The sequence below is a fragment of the Amblyomma americanum genome, chromosome 1 (assembly GCF_052857255.1).
Source record: "Amblyomma americanum isolate KBUSLIRL-KWMA chromosome 1, ASM5285725v1, whole genome shotgun sequence".
Lineage (NCBI taxonomy): Eukaryota > Metazoa > Arthropoda > Arachnida > Ixodida > Ixodidae > Amblyomma > Amblyomma americanum.
This window is the reverse complement of record NC_135497.1, coordinates 273826110-273833742: the sequence shown is the minus strand read 5'-3', so window position 1 is coordinate 273833742 and position 7633 is coordinate 273826110. Positions and strand designations below refer to the sequence as shown.

Sequence of the window (7633 nt, the reverse complement as noted above, 5' to 3'; positions counted from 1 at the left end):
TTGCGCTCCTGGAATCGCAATCAAAACAGCCTATCACTCTACCTCTCGTCCCGCTACCGAGACAATGGAGAGTGAGCCCGCGGCACCGAACGCCGCACTGAACGCGGATGCTGCACTTGAGGCCCGTCTAGAGGCCCGCATGGACGCCCGTTTCAGTGCCCTAGAAAGTCAAATTTCCGCGGCAGTCACCTCCGCTATCGCCAAATGACCGAAATTGTACCCATTATAGTCGCACAGCACATCGCACAATCTTCGCGTGGCGTCCGACGAGTCGGCGGTCTAATCAAAGGCGTGTCTGGCCGCTATCCCAAAATGCGTCGCGCCATGGAAACTTTAGCAGAAGACGACGACAGCTGCTCGCTCTCCGGAATAGAGGATGGCCCCCCACCGCGAGTGCTGGCTCCGGAGCAGCGTCCCCACAGTCGACATCTCACCTAACTGGCCATGGCGGACAGGCCTCAAATTAGGCGCTCTCCTCATACCAATTCGGCCACCCCCATCCTAATCACCCAGTGGAACTGCCGCGGTTTCCGTTCCCGTGCCAAGCGGGCAAACCTCCGGCTTTTCCTGTAAACATTCGATTCACTTCCTGCGGTGGTTGCCCTCCAGGAGCCAGGTAGCGGCGCAACCCTTACAAATTATGTTACGTTCCAGCAGGACTCCTCTTCCTGTATCTGCGTGCACAAATATTATACAGCCAACTTGGTTGACTTGGACCTCAATGCTGCATATTCCTATGTGATGGTCACTCTTCTTCCGCTTAAGAAAAAAAATGCACCCTTGCACATACTTAACATCTATTGTTCTCCCAAGATAAAAAATGTAACTTTCGAAGCCCTCTTCAGTCGCGCCCTGAAGGCTGCGGGCAGTGACCCCCTGGTGATTGTGGGCGACTTCAACGCTCAAAGCACACTCTGGGGGTACGTGCGTGAAGAGAAGCGTGGCCGCAAGCTAGCGGAACTTGCGTCCACGCTGGGCCTGACGCTTCACACCGACCCTGCACATCCAACGCGGGTGGGTAACTCCTTGACTCGGGACACGTGTCCGGACCTTACCTTCACCAAAAACATAAGACACGCAGAATGGGCCAACACCGAGGAAACCCTCGGCAGTGACCACTGCATACTCAAAACCAGCGTCAGAACCAGACCACTGGCAAGATCCCACGCCCAAGCACGCCTACCGGACTGGACAAAGTTCCGGCAGACCTACACTAATTCGGCCTCTATTCACGAACAAGGCTACCACGCGTGGTCACAAGAATTGGTTAGACACCTTCGTTCGGTAGAAACTCAAGTTCAACTATCGGAGGCCACGCCGGAGGTGGACAACCACCTCCTACACATCTGGGAGGCGCGGCGCAGCCTCGTCCGCAGATGGCGCCGCCAAAAACATAATCGGAAGCTCAAAATTCGCATCGCCGAGCTCACCCAGCGAGCGGCTGATTACGCGGCACAGCTCGCCGACTCGAATTGGGTGGACTGGTGCAACACGGCCGCTAGACATATGTCTAGCCGGAGCACTTGGCGTCTCTTTCGCGCCTTGATCGATCCGACTAAAACCAGAACCGAGACACAAAAACATCTCCAACGGGCTATCCGTAGCTTCGACAGAGATACCTCTAAATTAGCATGGAAACTGCGCGATCAATACTTCTGCATCCAAAAGGACCCCCGAGGGCCAGCGTACTCGTATGCAGGTTCTGAGAACGCGAAGCTGGATCAACCGTTCCGGCTCCACGACCTGAAGGCGGCCTTGAGTAAAATTAAACGAGGAACGGCGCCGGGAAGAGACAAAATAACTGTGAAATTACTTGCCAACCTTCCCGACCCGGCCTACGAGACACTCCTCGCATATATAAACTCAATCTGGCAAGGTGAGGCACCCCTCCCTATCGAATGGAAGACCGCCCTGGTCACCTTCATTCCTAAAGCCGGCAAAACCATAAACACGGACAACCTCCGCCCCATCTCCCGCACAAGACTGATGGAGACTATGGTGCGAGACAGGCTGTTCGAGTTTTTGGAAAACCAAAATGTATTCGCAGACACCATGTTCGGTTTCCGCCCGCACCGGTCCGCGCAGGATGTCCTGCTTCAACTAGACCGCGAAATTCTGAATCCCGTCGAATACCCCCTTAATGACGAGGTAGTACTCGTCCTCGATTTGAAGGGGGCTTTCGACAATGTAACACACGACATAATTCTGACGCACATCTCCCAAACCAACTGTGGACACAACACGTTTCAGTACATTAGGCAATTTCTCTCCGACCGGCCATCGTATATCCGGATACAAGACGAAGAACACGGCCCCTACCAATTAGGCACGAGAGGTACCCCGCAGGGCGCGGTCCTCTCACCTCTAGTATTCAATTTGGCAATGATGAAACTTCCGGCGCAGTTGGAAAGTGTCGAGGGCATACAGCACGCGCTATATGCCGACGACATCACCATCTGGGCTAAGCGCGGATCGGTAGGAGACATTGAAGCTAACCTGCAGCAAGCGGCGGAGATTGTGGACGCTTACGCCCGCTGCGGCCTTGAATGCTCCCCGGCCAAATCGGAATTTGTGCACGTTCGACCCTCGCCGAAGTGCACTACCAAAATCGAACTGTCCCTAGCGAGCGGACCCATCCCAGAACACGCGGAGATCAGAGTTCTGGGTCTCTTTATCAATAAACACCGCCGTGTCGACACAACACTGGCCAAATTGCGCAAGGTGGGAGACCAGGTGGGCCGCATGATCCTCCGGGTTTCCAGTAACCGCGGGGGGTTACGGTGCAAAGATGCCTTGCGGCTGGCGCACGCATTCGTAACCAGTCGAGTCTTGTACTCGACTCCTTACCTCCACCTTCGCAAATGTGACGAGAAAGCCCTTGAGGTGGTTCTCCGTAAGACTTACAAGCGTGCTCTTGATCTCCCGGTCACCACGTCCAACTAGCGCCTCCTGGGTTTGGGGATGGTCAACACCTTCATGGAGCTCCGAGAAGCACACTTGACAAACCACTACACAAGACTCTCAAAGACGCCGTCGGGTCGCCACCTGCTTGCCCGACTTCACATCCACCATCCAACACTAACGGAAGAGCGCGTGCGCATCCCCGAGATCTGGAGATACGCCCTGCACGTACGCCCTCTTCCGGCCAACATGACACGAGACGACCATAGTGGCCGGCGCCTCGCGCGGGCGGCAGCCTTGGCACGCTACTATGGAAACAAACACGGAGTATTTACGTGAACGCCACCGGCCCACATCATGGGGGTTGGTACACAGCCGCAGTCGTCCACCAGAACACCGCAGTGAACAGCCTTACGTTCAAAGCTCAAGACATTACTCATGCGGAAGAGGTGGCAATCGCGCTCGCCGCCGCCGATCAGGACTCGCGGGTCATCGTTACCGACTCGCGGGGGTCCTGCAGGAACATAGAAAGGGGCTTTATTCCCTATTTGGCAAACCGAATTCTTCAATATAGTAATTATCCCGGGGCTCCCGCGTCCCGCACAATAGTATGAACTCCCGCGCACACGGGTCTCGAGGGCAACGAAGCGGCCGACGCCGCTGCCCGCGCGCTCACTCTCCGGGCATCACCCTCGCCTCCCCCCGATGCGGGCTCCGACCCTAATCCGGCTTTTGCCTTCAAGGAAATCATCCAGTATTACCAATTCGGCCACGCAATCTTTCCTAAGCCCTGCAAGGGTCTCACGAAGGCGGAGGAACACTTACTCCCTCGCCTTTATACTAAAACACGTCTGTGCCCGGCAGTAATCAAACATTTCGACCCTGCGTGCACAGGGGAGTGCCCGCACTGCAGGGAAAAGTCTTAGGACATTTACCACATGGTGTGGGCATGCCAATCAACTCCGCATCTTCCCCCTATCCCCAACCCTGCCCGGGAGGACTGGGAGGCGGCCCTGCTCGGCTGCTCTGACCTGGCGAGCCAAAAGGCCCTGGTCGGGCGCGCCCGAGCAGCAGCTACCGCCAATGGGCTGCTGTAATGAGCAGCCCACCTAGCATTTGTAAGGAACGGGCCCTTAAGAACCTCTCCACTAGCTCCCTGTATATATTTTGAAAATAAAGTTTTCAGTCAGTCAGTCCCACCATCTTGAAGCGAAATCTCGCGAGGGGATCTTGCCCTTCTCGGCAAAATCCTCCAGCCTCCTTGTGGTGGCCGCGAAAACGTGGTCTCCCAGGGACAGCCAGGGCCTGCAGCTGCAGCTGCTGCTGCTGATCCACCAGCGTGCCCCCGTAGACGACAGCTGGATTCGGGATGGATTCTAGGGCACATTTGCGCGCGCACTGCGCTCTCGGGAGGCGTATCGGAGATGAAATCAGTGGCGGAAGAACATGCAAACTCTGACTCGTCCGGCTCTTGGAGTTTTGGCCTACCAGCGTATGTAGTGCCCAGTGCGTGAATGCCGACGGTGCGCCGGACCGTCTTGGCAGCAGCCGTGCACTGTTAGAAAATTTTGTAAAACTACGGAAAAAGCTGAACGGGTCCCGCCCCGCACATCGGCTCAATTGCCAAAGCATAGTTCCAGTTTCGAAACGGGAACTGCTACACGATTCAGAAATGTGCAACTAAAGTGCAAAAGAGTTGGTACATTCGTGCTATTATGCTCGGCGCTACGCCTAGCGATTGCACGCTTATTTTAAACGTCACGCACTCTCAGGCTGTTTGTAAGCGCAAGTGGCGTTTTATATTCTTCGGAACATTATTGTCTTGCGGAGTGATACCACGCCTGGAGCCGCAGCACGCAGCGCGTAGTGCCACGTAATGCGTCTGCTGATGCAAGTAGTAGCGCGGGCACAGCACGTTGTTTGGAGGCAACTGCAACTGTGTACCGAGCTAGACAGCATCTCCTGGCCGGACTATGGAAGTGCTGCTCATTTTCGAGGTATGTATACATTCAGCTCTTATCAGCGGTGTGATTATCAAGACAGCACTGTCAGTTTTCGCGGCGAACAATTCACTGTGGGGATTGGCTGCAACGGAAGGAGAAAGGGAAACTATACGAACGAGGTAGCGCGTACTGTCGCGTGAAGTGAAAAGAAAAAAATATATACATGCGCCAAAACGGCCCTCGCATCGGCCTGCCGGTAACATGTCCAGCTCGAAATACAGCATTATCGAGTATCGGGATTCGTTTTTGTATACTTGCCAGGCGCCAGCGCACATGGTTTCGATTCGCCGCATTGAACTGACAAGGTGATGGGCACATCATAGACGTGCCGTTATCACATTTTTTTTTTGCGCCTGGGAAGTAATCCGCTCCTTATCCAGTCTTCGACAGATGAGGCAGCTATAAGACAGCATGTACACATTTTTTTTGTCTGCATAATTTTGTGGATCCATCTACAAGTGAAACCATTTGACAAGTGAATCTCTTCGAATTGAACATGTCATTAAGTGCCTGCAATAGCTGGACAGAATTCATTATTTCAGTAATTAATTATTGTATTAATTAAGTGAAGTACAATACTCGTCTCCAACCAAATTGAAACAACTGAAGATATTCTGCCAAATTCACCGAATTTATTCACTGAGCCGATTTTTTATGTTTGAGCTTTATTTTTGATGTTCTTGATACCATTCATACATTGTTTTTTGCCATTGCATTGCCATTGGTTGCTGCTGTTGCGACTGTTTCTAAACAACTTGAACCTCGTGACACTGCGGCTTGCATTGTTTTGTTTCTCACCCTAATAACTTCATTGTACAAGGCGTGTTTTTATAGCAGCGTGTAATGTGTATTTCCTTTTCCCTGTAATCTTGTATAATGATGTTGAAATATATTAATCCATACACGTGCGCATTCATTTTTACTGGAAAAACCTGCAGTTCAGCATTGTTCTTATGTATCACTTTGCAACTGCTCACACCCTCCTCTTATTGCCTCTGCATGGGTCATGAGGGAAATTGAAGTAAATAAATAAATTATAATAGCTAATGCAGATTTGAACCAAATAGTTCTATTTGCTTCTATCCCATTAATTAAAGCGAAAGAATAAGGGTTGCCATTTTTGTATTACTGGTATATTTCCACTTCTGAATTTCCAAGTGTTCAATTATTTTGTGTTCGGCACGATATATGTTCAAGTTCTGACGCCGGCCTCTACCACCCTTCTCGCCAGCACCAGAAAAATTTAATGGCTATAACATTTGAATTTTGTGTATTGGGCCAAAGTTATCATTTTGGTAGGGCTGCTATACATGCTCAAAACAAGTGGTCATCAGTTCATTTTAGCATCAAGCGGAACCACCCAAACATACCCTCTTTATGTGCCCTGAGGCAATAACATTGCTTTAAAAAGATTTGTGCGTGTAATTTAGCTCATGTTAAATTTTATGCAGCTGACTACATGGGTCATTTCATGCCAAATGCACCAGTGTTTGCTTATAACCCTCTTCAATTTCGTTCCAAAAATTTGTCTTTTTATTGAACTTGCAAAAGAATTTTCTCTTAACATCCAACGAGAAAAAAAAATTTCCCATCATCTGACCGCCCTCTGAATTTTCCAGACTAGTGCAGAAGTAAGTCTCCGTAAAAAATTCATGACAAAATATTTTTTTTTCTTTTTGGCCTCCAAACAAAGTTTTTTGGGCAACATATATGAGTTGTATTTTTTATCAGGTGTCAAGACAATGCCTACAAGAGGTTTCTAGGCTTTTCTGTAGTTCGTTTTTTTAGCTCAAAAGGCTTCATTTTAGAACTTTTTAAAAAAGTCCACACGACATTCATGAGCTATATAAAACTTTTCAATGGCTCGTCAAAACATGTACTACGTGGAGAAATTGTTTACACCAAAATTAAACTGACAGTTTGGCTGATCTTGATAGCATTTGTATATAACAATCATGACATCTGTACACATCTAAATGTAGAGATGTGTTGTGTTTTCATGCAGGAGTTACATATAACGTGGAGTATGATGTGCATGTCGTGTGACAGCGCTCTCAGAACATCCACATTTCGCAGCTAATCCATGGCAGGGGTGTGACATGTTTGCCCATTGCAGCAGCTCAAAGGTCTATAGTTGCATCGAAGGATACATCATCAGCATGCATTTGTTCACAAAGCAATAGCCACTTTTTTCATTACATCTGCTTAAACTTCAGGTATATGCATGTTCCTTGTGACAAATGAAGGCGATAACAGAAAATTATTACCTTAAGACTGGAGTCCAAGAGAAGGCGAATGTACCAATGGGCAGCAGAAAGTTAGGAGGGCGAATAAGGTTAGGAAATTAGCGGGGATAAAGTTGCAGGACCGTGTTAATTGGAAGAGATGAGAGGCCTTTGCTCTGCAGGGGTGGCAGTCAGGATGATGATGATGATGTGCTCTACCCTTGAACAGAAATGTGCTTACTCTGACGTACAAAAGTGGCTGCATTATGCTGCGCGAAAGACTGCTTTGTTCAGGTGGCCTACTGGCAACTTCTGCAATAACACTGTCTGAGCATTTTTTGTCTATAGACAGGCTATAGATTTATGGCCATACACTTTTAGTAGACTTCTGTCTATAGACATATGTCTATTAAACCAGTAGACCTTTGTCTATAGATTGTCTATAGACATATATCTATGAAGCCTGCAGACGTCTAAAGACAATCTACAGATTTATGGCCATAC

At 49.7% G+C, this 7633-nt stretch overlaps 1 pseudogene; it reads left to right on the top strand.

Annotated features, from left to right (window-relative positions):
- Positions 1 to 324: 324 nt before the first annotated feature.
- On the top strand, positions 325 to 3998 carry LOC144117849 (uncharacterized; annotated as a pseudogene).
- Positions 3999 to 7633: the final 3635 nt, after the last annotated feature.